Genomic DNA, 14152 nt, shown 5'->3' with positions numbered 1-14152 from the left:
AACTATATGGGTGAAAATTAGTCATGGTTCCTGGACTCCAACAGACTCACAGTCTAAAAATACGTGGCGGTGAGGCAATAGACACATAAGGAAATCTTACAACTCCAGATATTATTATTTCATATTTCTTTAGCAGGGCACAAGAGCTTGCCCTCTAATATTGGATCTTCTCAAATATTTTTTTCTGGACAAAGACCAATTATCTTGAGTTTCCTCAGTTGCCTTATTAATTCATTCAGTCTTATTTATTGAGCACTTACTATGTGCAGAGCACTGTACTAAGCACTTGAGAGAGTACAATATAGTAATATAATAATGATGGTATTTGTTAAGCGCTTAATATGTGCCAAGCACTGTTCTAAGCGCTGGGGGGGATACAAGGTCATCAGGTTGTCCCACGTGGGGCTCAAGTCTTCATCCCCATTTTACAGATGAGGGAACTGAGGCCCAGAGAAGTGAAGTGACTTGCCCAAGGTCACATAGCTGACAAGCGGCAGAGCCAGGATTAGAACCCCTAACCTCTGACTCCCAAGCCCAGGTTCTTTCCACTGAGCCATTCTGCTTATTGATAATATACAGACACATTCCCCACCCACAACGAGCTTAAAGTCTAGAAAGGGAGTTTACGATCTAGATCGGTAGCTTACAGTAGTAAAGTAAAGAACTAGAACTGTCTCTCATTAAAGTATGCAATGCACATTATATAAACACAATGCAAAATGTGTTTTATAAGCATAAATGCAAGCAGTTCTGTGGCATTAGTTACATAAACATAATTTTTGCTAAACTCTGCACTGCTCACTGTACTCCAGTTTACCAGTTTAATAAAAACGATTGAATGAATTAATGAGTAAGTCAACTGAAGAAACTCAAGATAATGATGTCAACTGAAAATGTAAAGCACAAGGAACAGCTTTTTTGTGTACCTTCACATGGGCAAGACAGGATCCCTCACTGGCCTTTCAATCACACATGCACTTGTGAGTGAACTTCACCATTAACCAGTGTCTTCTTTTAATACAAAGGACAACAAAATATAACTGAAAATACAGAAGCAACTAGTTCTTCTCCCCCCCACCACATGTTAACCATTCAAAGAATGTATCATTAAATTTTTCATGTTTCATCGTATTCAAAATCTACCTTTAAATCCCCAAGCAGTCAGCCCCCTTCCCTGTAACAGAATATCTTGCTGAAGAATCCTTGCCTGATAATTATCTTTTTCATGCTGTTACTCAGAACCAGTGTTGTTTAGGTACATCTAAATTTATTCCCTGAAAAACTTTTCAGAAGCTGAGTCGTTCTCTGGCATCCTCTCAAAGCCTCACTTGATAGTTGTTTCCATATACGCAACACCTGTAGTTTCCTCTCTATTCAGCTATTTTGGAAACTGCTTCAAATAGCCAAATTGCATTTACAGGTTGGGGCAGTGTTCTGACTAAGCCCGTTCCCTTTCATTAAAGTTTACAGTTTGTGTTCATTCTTGCCTCGACACAGTCAGATCCAAAGTGTTGAATGAGCTCTTCCTTTAGAGCAGTTATGTGCATCAGAGGGTGACACTAAAATAAAGAACTGCTTCTGTGGAGTAAAATCTGTTTTCCTCTATAACCTCTATATTTATTGCAAAGCAAAAAAAATGCCATCATCTGGATTATTTCTCCATTACCCTCTCCTCTTTTTACCGTAATCAGCAGGGTTCAAGAAATTACTAAGTGCCTAGGTGAAGCAGTAGAGTGGAAAGATGAGAGTTTCAAGGTTTCCAAAAATGTGCACCCAATGTAAGGTCTAAAATGTTCTTCTGGATCTAATATTGTAGGACATTCCTTGTTATATCAACCAGGCCTAGTATGCATTTTCCTTGTCAAATCAGACAGGTCTGATAATTAACCATTTTGTTCTAAGACATCATTTCTAAATCCACTAAGTCAAGGTAATATTTTTTAATTCTAGGAGTCCTCTAAATATTTATCTGTGAAACCAAAGTCTTTCAATACCTTTAAAGGAGGACAATTTCTTGTTTGCTTCAAAGAGTAGTAGTGCTGAGCATATGAAGTGTTCACTGTTTAAAACAAAAGGAACAGGAAAACATCTCTCCACCCTAAAATGTAAACAAATTGGAATTTATATAAAGTGCTTCTATTTGTGTCCCCCAGCCAGATGCAAGGAGGAGGTAGGTTGGGTAGATGCCACAAGTGTCCATTCAGGTTCTGAGCCTGACACAGGAATTTTGATGTCTGCACATTAACTTCACTGACAAAGAGCAAAACAGCCTTTACCCTCTTCCTTCCCTGCCTAGGGTGGCCTCAGAGAATCCTCATCCACAGAGCTGAATTACTCCAGGAGATCATGAGGGGCAGGGGGCCACCACTCCCCAGAGAGGCAATTATACACCTTGTGCCCGCAAAGTGGGTAGAGCACAGGTCTGGGAGTCAGAAGGTCATGGGTTCTAATCTTGGCTCCACTACTTGTCTACTGTGTAACCTTGCGCAAATCACTTCACTTGTCTGGGCCTCAGTTATCTCATCTGGAAATTGGGGATTGAGACTGTGAGCCCCATGAGGGATAGGAACTGACTGTGTCCAATCTGATTAACTTGTATCTACCCCAGCACTTAGAACAGTGCTTGGCACATAGTAAGTTCTTAACAAGTACATAATTATAATTAGTTATAGTTGCTAACATGGCAGCCACCTGGGACATTATAAAGATGGCACCCAAAATAGACCATCTCAGGATGACCACTATATGCAGAAGAGGGTGGAGAGAGTCAGGTAATGATGTCTGCAGGTTTCCCCCTCCACTCCACACCTGTGCATGTGTAGTGGCTGCTTTATATTTCACCACCCTGAAAGCAGGTGGCTGATGGAAGAGAGAAGATGAGAAGAGTAGGAGAGGAGACATCAAAGTCTGTATGGAAACATGTCTTTGAGCTCAGTGTTTAGGATTAGGCTGATGGACAGGGAGGAAAGGGAGAGCTAAAGAGGTGCAGAGCTATGTGATGGTATTACATCATGCTATGTATGATGTCATCCACCCCCTATATGGGGCCTCTCAAGGTGCTCCAGATCTGGTCCCAATCTTCTTTTAATATGGCTATGCTCACCAGACAGTTTGAGTCCTTTACAGCACTGAAACTTTTCCTATGTTTCCTGCCACAAATGTGTGCAATCCCCAGATTAGCAGTGTTGCCCAATTACCCTTCCATTCATTCAATCATATTTATTGAGCGCATACTGTGTGCAAAGCACTGTACTAAGAGTTTAGGAGCATCTAATATAACAACAGACATGTTTCCGCCCACAATGAGCTCACAGTCTATAGGGAGAGACAGACATTAATATATTAATATAAATAAATAGGTAAATGCATGAAAAAAGATTCTTTCCCTATGATCTTTCCCAACTGCCCTGTATTACATGCTACTCCAAACATTTTCCCCTTTTTGAATCGCATCCAAAGGCCTCCAGTTTTTACTGGACAAGCTGAGTGCCTGGCATAAATGTCACAGACATGAAATGTAAGTGATGAACCACCAAGGAGAGTGATGTAAATTCACTGTTCTACTCTTCCTAGAGAATAATCTAGTTCTGATTAAATGTTCTCCAGCAAAGCTTTTTAGGTATTTTTATTTTTTCAAGTTGCTAGTGAACTTTGCTTCTACTGTTTCTTCCTTGTGAGGGCTTGATATTTGCTAAAATTATCAATCTATCATTGGGATATATGGAGCACTTACTCTGTGCAGAGAACTGTACTAAGCACCTAGGAGAGTACAGTGCAACTTAGATGGTGTGTATGTTCCCTGTCCACAAGGAGCTTACTGTCTGGAGGAGGAGCTTACAATCTAAAGGGAATTTGCTCTCCATATATTAATGGTGTTAGATGTTCCACAGTCATGAGGGAAAGCTTGGAAATCTGCAAAAAGAGGGGCCATGGACAACAGCAGAAATTGGGGTAGAGACTCCACGGAGGCGTTTGCCCTCATAGCTGCTGGAGTTGGATTTCCAGTCTTGCTCATCCCATACTCTGACCTGATCTGAGAGTTCCTGTCAGGGCTGGAAATGCCCAAAGTGGTGACTTTCTGAACAACGGGCAATTTGAAGCCTGCCTTTATTAGAGTGGCTATTTGTACCATTTCTATACTGGACAGTCCCACTTTCAGCTGAAACCCTGTCTCCTAGAGATTAATAATAACTGTGGTATTTGTTAAATGTTTACTATGGCCAAACACAGTACTAAGTGCTGGGGAATGTGGAAGCAAAGGAACCACTGTCTTGAGGCTGAATGGTGACTGAACTTCATCTTAGATTTATTGACTCTATAAATGCACCCTTTCAGTTCAAATTCCTTAAGCCACTGGCGACCCCTTGACACTGAAGCTAAAACCACTACCTTATATGGAAATGTAAGGTAGTATTGCACTGGCCAACCATATTTATTTTTGCTGTAACTCCTGTCAGGAGGGCTCCTTGATCTAGCAGGGGAAGGTCTGATGGATGAACCAGTTCTCCAATAAACTGACTGTACATTTCACAGTTGAAATTAGAATAGCCTTTTGAGCTACCTCCATAACAAATACAAAATACCAATTCATTTTTTTTTCCACCGGGAGATATAAGATAATTAGGTTGGACACAGTCCCTGTCTCACATGGGTCTGATAGTCTAAGAGGAACTAAGTTCCTGTAGGCGCCCCTCTAGATGGTAAGCTTGTTATGGGCAGGGAACATTTCTACCAACTGTTATAGAGTACTCTCCCAAGTGCTTAGTACAGTGCTCTGCACACAGTAAGCACTCAGTAAATACAATTGTTTGATTATTGTTACCATTATTATTTCCCAAATAACCAGGTGCTATAATACTTCAAAAAGAAGACTACCTGAAAGGAAAATAAAATCTAAATAAAATGTATGGGAGGCAATGGGATTTCCTATATTTTGTGGTTGATAGGGGTTGGCAAACTGGTGACTTGTATTCTCCAGTGCCATCAGTGGTCATCTTTATCCACATATTTCCCTAAAATGTCTGCCTCTTTCCACCCCTGTATTCAAAACAAGAAGCTGGCATTTATGTATACAGCATTGGGAAGGAGTTTTGTTTTTTTTGGTGGGGGGGCGGGGTGGGGAGTGAGAAAGACAGAGAGAGAGCAGTGTTAGAGGAAAAACCTGCCATTTCACCCACCCTAATTTATTTGAAGCCTGCCAGGTCAGGCTCTCACCAGTGATTTCTACCCCTTTCCAGGCTCAAAGTTCATCTGATCCTTTGGTGCCTAGGTGTCTTGCTGGGTAGAGATTCCAGCAGAGGTGTAGAGAATCTGAATTTCTACATGTGTGGAAGCCAAAATGGAAAACCCTGAGGGAAACAATACATATGAGCCAGTCTCTTTCTATATTCCTCCAGGAATATTCTAAGTCCCCATATAGACAGTGAATCATTCACTGGCCTTGAAATTGGGTTTAGCCCCAAATGTGATCAGGAGCAATTATCTTCTCAGATCACTTGGAAGGCAGTAGGCAAAATTAAATTTCAAAGATAGGCCGAAAAAGCCATAGAAATGGAAATATAATGGCTAAATAACATTCATTGCTGTTTATAGCTTGTGTCAATGTTAAGCCCCCACCATACTCTCTTTATCTCCTATTCTGGCCAAATGTATTTTAATAAAATGCTAGTTGCGAAGGGAACAAGATGAGCAAGTCACATTGCATGAAAAATGCCAAGTTCCTCCACTTTCCTATCCTGCTGTCAATATGAAAGATAAACTCAAGAGAAGACTGACAAGCTGCGATTGAGCAACAGTGGATTTTTTTTAATAGGACCCAAATTAGTATTTGCGTCTATTAGATTTACTGCTGCCAGGGGCATATGGGCCTGCTGCAGCTGCTGAAAAAGAGAAGTGCACACTGTGATTAAAAATCATTCCATATTTTAACCAATTAGTCTGGCAGAAACATTATAATTATGGCATTTACTATGCATTTTCTATGCAGCAAAATACTGGGGTAGATAGAAGATAGCCAGTTTGGATACAGCCTCAACCCCACATGGTTCTACTCCCAGATCTGTCAATTTCTCTGCCAACTGCTTAGTATGTGATCTTGGGAAAGTCATTTAACTTCTCCGTACCTCCCATTCCTCAACTGTAAAATGAGGATTCAATACCTGTTCTCCCTCCTACTTGAGACTGTTAGCCCCATGAGGGACAGGGACTGTGTGCAAACTAATTAACTTACACCTACCCCAGCACTTAGAACAATGTTTGACACATAGTAAGAGCTTAACAAGTATCATAAAACAAAACAAACAAAACATGGTGCTCATAGTCTCTGAGATAGGAAGCAGTGTTGTGTCTTTCAAGGTCTCAGTAGGTCATTACTAGAGCTGAAACTAGAACTCAGGTTTCCTGAATCCCAGCACCATGGTCCAAACACTAGGCAATGTGGCTTTCCTGGTATTGCTTCTGCATTTTTTTTTAACTGCCCAGGAATCTGAATTTTCTTCCCCTTTCAAAGTTATTTTTGAGTTTAATTATTTTAAAGTCTTCCTAACTTAAAGCCCAAATTGCTAGGACCATATGAAAATTAAGGAAAATTGTAATGAAAACTAACCTGGAAATGTTGCCTTTCCAGAAGACTCTTCCTAACCGATCACAAAAGGCTCATTGCAAAGCTATACCTCCACTTTAGTTTGATGCTCAATAAGCCAAGAAGGAAGGCATTGAGGATGTTTAAGACCAAGATTAGAAGTCCAGTCTGGAAAGACAAAGGCTTTACTTGAAGGAGGAATTGATTGAAGTTTACATCAGATCAATGATACGTATTAAGCTCTTAGAGTTGGCAGGCATGATTGAACCCTGCCTTCAAAGAGTTTACAGTCTAGTGGGGACAGAGTGAAGAGAGAATTGTTTTTCACCAGATCCCACCCTCCTAAGACAAGGGAGCACCTAATGAACTTTGAAAGTGATAGGTTCAAAATAAACCAAGGTATCACTTCATATTGGATGGGTGAACCTATAGAGAAGCAACATGGCCTAGTGGATAGAGCATTTGCCTTGGAGTCAGAAGGACCAGAGTTCTAGTACTGGCTCTGCCATGAGTCTGCTAGGTGACCTTGAGCAAGTCACTTAATTTACAGTTCCCTCATCTGTAAAATGAGGATTAAGACCGTGAGCTTCATGTGGGACATGGACTGGGTCCAACCTGATTAGCTTGTATCTACCCCAGTTCTTAGTAGTGGTTGGCACATAGTAATCACTTTACAAATACAATTTTAAAAAACTACCATTGCTTAGGCCCTTCAAAATTCAGGATAGGCTTCTACTGACTTCACATGAAATAATAGCGCTCTGTTCTTGGTTGTACCAGTGTCCAACAATTTGCCACGGTTCAAACAATAAAAATAAGAAAAAAATGAACATAAAATAGAAACAGAATTTTCAGTGGCTAGCCTACAATGCTGCCCATTTAGAAATGAGGAGGAAATGTTAAAGGTTACTGGGCACAAAGCCAGTAAATTCCAAATCAAAGGAGTCGGTGGTTGAAACACCCATTGAATGCTTTGTCATTGAATTCCACGGGTATCAGTAATTTATTTTCTAAGCAATTAGTTTCCCTAGAACTTATTAAAAAAAGAAAAAGCTTCCATAACCACCAGGTAATGAAAAAGCTTTCTTCTAGCTCTGACTCCCTGACTCCCAAACATGTGTAGGTTGTCTGGGAGGCAAAAACTGAATTATGAATTCAACAATTTAATGATTAAGAGCTCAGCATGGCTAAGCCCTCCGCAAAACACCCGTAATTAAAAATTGCAGGCCCAGCTACTGCCTGGCTGGAGTGGGTGTAAAATGGGGAGAATCAGACCCCAGCCTCGTGAAACTTGTTTCCAAGGTGCACACCTCAAAAATGTATTCAGACATTACACTTTGGACTTAATAAAAAGAGAATTCTCTGAAAAGCAATTTCATTTTGACACATATGATTTCAAAAGCAATACTTTGCATTTTTAAGGAATAACAATTCCTCTGCCATGGTAATTGGGTTTTTTTTCTTCTCAGTTTGTTTTTCCTCTCCCCCTACTTCGGGTGTGGCTCACCTGCCATATGACATCTTGGAATCACTATGACATTAACAACAGGGAAGCTCTAGTTTAATCATAACTTACGCATGAGATTCACCCATAACAAAGTAATATTTGTCCCTCCCATTCCAAATAGAATTCTCACCTGCAAGTGCAAAAGTTAGAAATCTGCTACATTTCTTAATGAGTAAAGCAGATGGCTGCCCCTCTCAGAGTCACACCTAGAGTTTCCAGGCCTCTACCAGTCTCGACTGTGGGAGGGAGAGTCAAGCAGAGGTCTACCCATTCCATTCCTGGCTTGGCCAGTGGCTAGTGAGTGGAAGGCAATCTGCTACAAGTCAAAACTCACCCATGCTGGGCAGCAGTGGCACAGGAGAGAGTCGAGGGTGGAGACTCAAGTTTACTGCGCAGAAGGCAGCGATAGTAAACCACTTTCAGATTTTTACCAAGCAAACTCTATGGATACACTACTATAAAGATTGCAGATGGAGAGCAGGGGTTCTGGAAGAGATGTGACGGTGGTGTCGCTATGGATCGGAAACGACTCGACGGCATAAGACAAGACAAAGCAGATGGACTCTTTTCTACCATCAATATTGAGTGATTCTGTGTTCTGACGGTCTTGAATCGTGCATTCTAAGCCCCTCCTATTCTCACATTTAAAATTAGAGTCAGTAGCTTGGGCCCTAAGGCATGCCAGCTGCAATTTAATTCTTTGATGCACTGAAACACAGCATGAGATTGTTTGCACTAGTGGTTCAGTTCTTGTTTTAATATCTTGCTATGACGTGTTCTGGGAGTGAATCCTAAGGAATAAAATTAACCTGACTGTATGTTTGGGTATATAATAGTGCTCTTCTGAGTTCCTAAATCATGTACTTCAAGTATTCTTTAGTGTCTTATTTGCAAGGCTACCAGACTACAAACATTACCCTTTAATCAGCTTACCTTCCCCAGATCCAACAGACTGTAGTAGACAAATTGTAGAGTGAATAAAATCATCTTTCATTCTCCTGGCTGGCCTTCAAAGTTCCTGACCCACAGGCAAGTACCTATATACAAAGCTCTTTTATGCTTTGCATGAAATTCATGAAATACAAAGGATCCTTTGGGAATGCTAGTTAACTTTACAAACCTTGATAAAGCACAATAATCCATGTAAATGCCATTATTCCTAATTTTTTATGGTATTTGTTAAGCACTTACTATGTGCCAGGCTCTGTTCTAAGCTCTGGGGTAGATACAAGGTAATCAGATTGGACACAGTCCCTCTCCCACATGGGGATCAGAGTCTTAATCCCCATTTTACAAGATGAGGTAACTATGACACGGAGAAATTCAGTGACTTGTCCAAGGTTACACAGCAGATAAGTGGAGGAGCCAGGACTAGAACCCAGGCCCTTCTGACTCCCAGGACCATGCTCTCTCCACGAGGCAATGCTGCTTCTCTCATCACTCAAGAAGTCTAGAAGTCTAAGTGATTTGATTTGCAATCCTGGTGTATCACACCCCTAAATCCTATTAAACTAAGCTCCCTCACAACAAACAGTCATAGGAGTATTCCAATTTACAGGGTTTTCTAAGGTTTGGAGATATTTCTTTCACTGCAGCACATTAGTCTGTTGCAAAATTTCAGTCATTTCACATATATGTCTCTGCCTTAATTTTCCAAACACAGATCTAGAATTCCTGGCCCTTACTCCTTCCTTGATTTTTATTCAATCATGGGGCAGGCCTTCTTTGAGAATCAGCAGTGAATTCCAAATGAATATTGTTTTACGACATCTACAGATCAGTTGTAACTTATTTTGGGGTCTCATTACTTTGAAGGGAAGCAGTGTGGGCTGGTGAGAAGGAGCATGACCTAGTGAGGAGTGGCATGGCCTACTGGATTGAGCATGGGCCTGGGAGTCAGAAGGACCTGGGTTCTATTCCTAGCTCTGCCACTTGTCTGCTGTGTGACCTTGGGCAAATCACTTCACTTCTCTGTGTCTCAGCTCATCTGGAAAATGAGGATTAAAACTGTGAGCCTTATGTGGAACAGGGACTGTGTCCAACCTGATCATCTTGGCGCTTAGCACATAGTAAGCACTTCAGAAATAGTGCAAAAACAGGAAAAAAGTGGATAATAGTCAATGATATTTTTTCCTGCTAAAATGCTTGATTTCTAATAAAAAGAAGTTGCAACAGCCAGCAAAAAAAACCAAGAAAATAGATTTTTCTTCTTGGGTTTCAATCTGATGCTCCTCTAACAGTAATGCCAGCAGGCTATTATTTCTACTTAACACTATCAAGCCTGAGAGAGATAAATGGCCTCTCAGCTATAAAAAAATTGCCTTCTGAAATAGCTCCTTCCAGCCCATCAGGGCTTTGAGTTCTTCCTTTTCTGTGTGGTAAAAAAAAGTGTCTGTTAAGATTGACCTAGACATCTTACAGTGTTAAGGGAGTAATTATGAGACTTAGGAAGAACTGAGATACCTCCTCATACTTGGTAAACTGGGGAGAATTGCCTTCATTTTTCCCAGTGAACACCCAAGTTGTAGAAGCACTGTGATAATGGGTAGTTTAAAAAAACCCCTCCCATGTACCCAGTATACTGAAATCAGCCCAGCTCCATTAGCCTGCTGGCTACCTGCAATTGGAAATGTTTCCAAGCCAGCTAACTGGTCCTTTTTCTCAGTTGCAAGCAGTAAGAGGGTCATTCCTCTTTCTCTGCAGCTTCTTTCTGAAATACTGAATCAGTGTTTCTACTAATCCTATTTGTTTACCCAAAAGCAATGCCTTACACAATCCCTGAGGCAAATGCTGAGTATCAAGAGGGGATATATATCGATGTAAAGAAGTAGTATGGTCTAGTGGAAAGAATCCGGGCCTGGAAGTCAGAGGACCTGGGTCCCAATCCCAGTTCCACCACTTATCTGCTCTGTGACCTTAGTCAAGTCACTTAACTTTGCTGTGCCTCAGTTGCCTCATCTGCAAAATGGGAATTCAATATCTGTTCTCCCTCATATTTAGACCATGAGCCCCACATGGGACCTGATTATCTTATATCTACCACAGAGCTTAGTGCAGTGCTTGGCACATAACAAATACCACAATTATCATTACATATGCATATAGAAGCAGCGTAGCTTAGTGGAAAGAGCGTGGGCTTGGGAGTCAGAGGTTGTGGGTTCATTCATTCATTCATTCATTCATTCATCCATCCAATAGTATTTATTCAGTGCTTACTATGTGCAGAGCACTGTACTAAGCGCTTGGAATGTACAAATCGGTAACAGATAGAGACAGTCCCTGCCCTTTGACGGGCTTACAATCTAATCGGGGGATACAGACCGACAAGAACAATGGCAATAAATAGAATCAAGGGGAAGAACATCTCATTAAAACAATAGCAAATAAATAGAATCAGGGTGATGTACATCTCATTAACAAAATAAATAGGGTGATGAAGATATATACAGTTGAGCGGACGAGTACAGTGTTGAGGGGATGGGACGGGATCGGGGGAGGAGCAGAGGGATAGGTGGGAGAAGAGGGTTTAGCTGCAGAGAGGTAAAGGTGGGGGGGTAGAGGGAGCCGAGGGAAAAGGGGAGCTCAGTCTGGGAAGGCCTCTTGGAGGAGTTGAGCTTTAAGTAGGGTTTTGAAAAGGGGAAGAGAATGAGTTGGCAGAGGTGAGGAGGGAGGGCATTCCAATCCTGGCTCCACCACTTATCAACTGTGTGACTTTGGGCAAGTCACTTCACTTCTCTGTACCTCAGTTCCCTCATCTGTAAAATGGGGATGAAGACTGTGAGCCCCAAATAGGACAACCTGATGACTTTGTATCTCCCCCAGTGCTTAGAACAGTGCTTGGCACATAGTATGCGCTTAATAAATACCATCATTATTAATATTAGAGACACTTAACACATACAAACAGGTACACATATATATGTTTGAGTGAAGAAAAAGATTGTTGCTCTTTACTGCACCACAAGATCATGGTCTCTTGGTAAATCAGGTTTAAGTTAGGTGAGATGGACTAGGATTAGGGCATCTTTCATGATTACTACTATGAGATACACCCATGATAAAATAATACCTGTCACTGTGCCTGGTCCCTGGTAAATGCATTAGACTAGAAGCCAAAACACTCTGGTCCTAGCCCCAGTTCAACTGTGTGATCTCAAGCAAGGCACCCTCTCTGTGCTTCAGCTTTCCCATCTGTAAAATGGGGTTAAGATACCCACTGTTTTTGCCCTTTTACATTAGAGAAGCAGTGTGGCTTAGTGTAAAGAGCATGGGCTTGGGAATCAGAGGATATGGGTTCTAATCCCGCCTCCACCACTTGTCTGCTGTGTGACCTTAGGCAAATCACTTAACTTCTCTGTGCCTCAGTTACCTCATCTGTAAAATAGGGATTAAAAGTGTGAGCCCCACGTGGGACAACCTGATAATCTAGTATCTACCCCAGAGTTTAGTACAGTGCTTGGAACATAGTAAGCGCTTAATAAATACCATGATTATTATTACCATTATTATTATGAGCTTCATGTGGAAGAGAAATTGTCTGATCTGATTATCTTACATAGATCTCATTGTTTAGGACAGCATTTGGTAGCACAGCACTACCTTGTAAGTAATAAAGTCAATAATTATGCATTTTTAGCCCCTCTCATTTGCCAGACTATATTCAAACTTTGATTGGAGGTCTTGCAATACTTGTTACTGTTCAGAGGGGATTGGCAAAGGAAGTATGGAGACTCTGTGCAATTCATCACAACTACTGAAAAAACAATTCAAGCACTTGTCCCTCTAATGGTAGAGTATCCCCTTCTCGTGCCCCTAACAAATGTCAAGGAGGGAAATGCTGAATTACAATTATAAGTCTCTCCAGAACTTTCTTAGCAAGGGAAAAATGAAGTACAAATTCCTATCTTCTTCTCAGCTCATCATCCCATCTCCCACCAAGAGGAGGTAAAACCTGAGATTCCAGCTAATGGAAACTCTGGATCCCAAGAGCATGACATAAACCCTATATAGTCGGCAGTGACGCTTTTAGTTGTTTAGGTTGCATTGTGTGCGTCTTCGTTACTCTACAGAGCCTCAAATCCTTAGGCTTTGAAACACAGCCAGCTTCCATTTATTCGGACCTGGATTACCAGATTTAGAAATAATCCAAGGTTCCCCTCCTCTTCCCTCCACTAACTGGCCTTCTTTGTCCCTTCCAATGTTAATTTGCACCTCTTTCAGTGGGCAGGCAGAGAAAGAGAGAAGATATGATAATCATCTTCAGCTAGTGATACCTAAATCTTATATCCATCCTATCATTATACTTAATTACATGGGCACTTTTTTCAGCTATTTAGATCTACAAAAAAGGTTTCTATTACATATCCCTCAGTGATACAGCTAATGTGCAGTAATCAACATCCAGGATGCTTCGATTTTACAAATAGCTTACTGAGTAATAGACCTCTACAGTTGATTTTGTGTGTGTGTGTGTGTGTGTGTATATGAATATATATGCATATGTATAATATATGAGCTCATATATATATATGTGTGTATATATATGAGCTGAGAAGCAGCGTGGCTCAGTGGAAAAAGCACGGGCTTTGGAGTCAGAGGTCATGAGTTCAACTCCCAGCTCTGCCACTTGTCAGCTGTGTGACTGTGGGCAAGTCACTTAACTTCTCTGTGCCTCAGTTACCTCATCTGTAAAATGGGGAATAAGACTGTGAGCCCCACGTGGGACAACCTGATTCCCCTCTGTCTACCCCAGTGCTTAGAACAGTGCTCTGCACATAGTAAGCGCTTAACAAATACCAACATTATTATTATTATTATTATTATGAGCTCACTGTGGGAAGGGAAAGTGTCTGTTGTTGTATTCTCCTATGTGCTTAATAGAGTGCTTTTCACAGAGTGAGCACCCAATAAATATGACTGAATGAATTAGTAGTGTAAGTTGAAAGGTTATTGCAGGGTATCCACCAGACCCAATTTATACTGTCACATTTTTGTGGTTTTTGAAGGCTTACGATGAGGTTTTCCTGTTATCGAGAACAATTATGACAATTACGTCTAAGTGATCG

General features: G+C 41.1%; 1 protein-coding gene across 1 annotated transcript in view; it reads left to right on the top strand.

Moving 5' to 3' along the window:
- The window catches only part of PALMD (palmdelphin), a 53222-nt gene that overhangs the window by 22386 nt on the left and 16684 nt on the right, over positions 1-14152 (top strand). The gene's annotated exons all lie outside the window — the stretch shown is intronic.

Source organism: Ornithorhynchus anatinus, chromosome 4 (genome assembly GCF_004115215.2).
Source record: "Ornithorhynchus anatinus isolate Pmale09 chromosome 4, mOrnAna1.pri.v4, whole genome shotgun sequence".
Taxonomy (NCBI): domain Eukaryota; kingdom Metazoa; phylum Chordata; class Mammalia; order Monotremata; family Ornithorhynchidae; genus Ornithorhynchus; species Ornithorhynchus anatinus.
The sequence above is the reverse complement of the archived record's forward strand: the minus strand, read 5'-3'. Positions and strand labels throughout refer to the sequence as shown.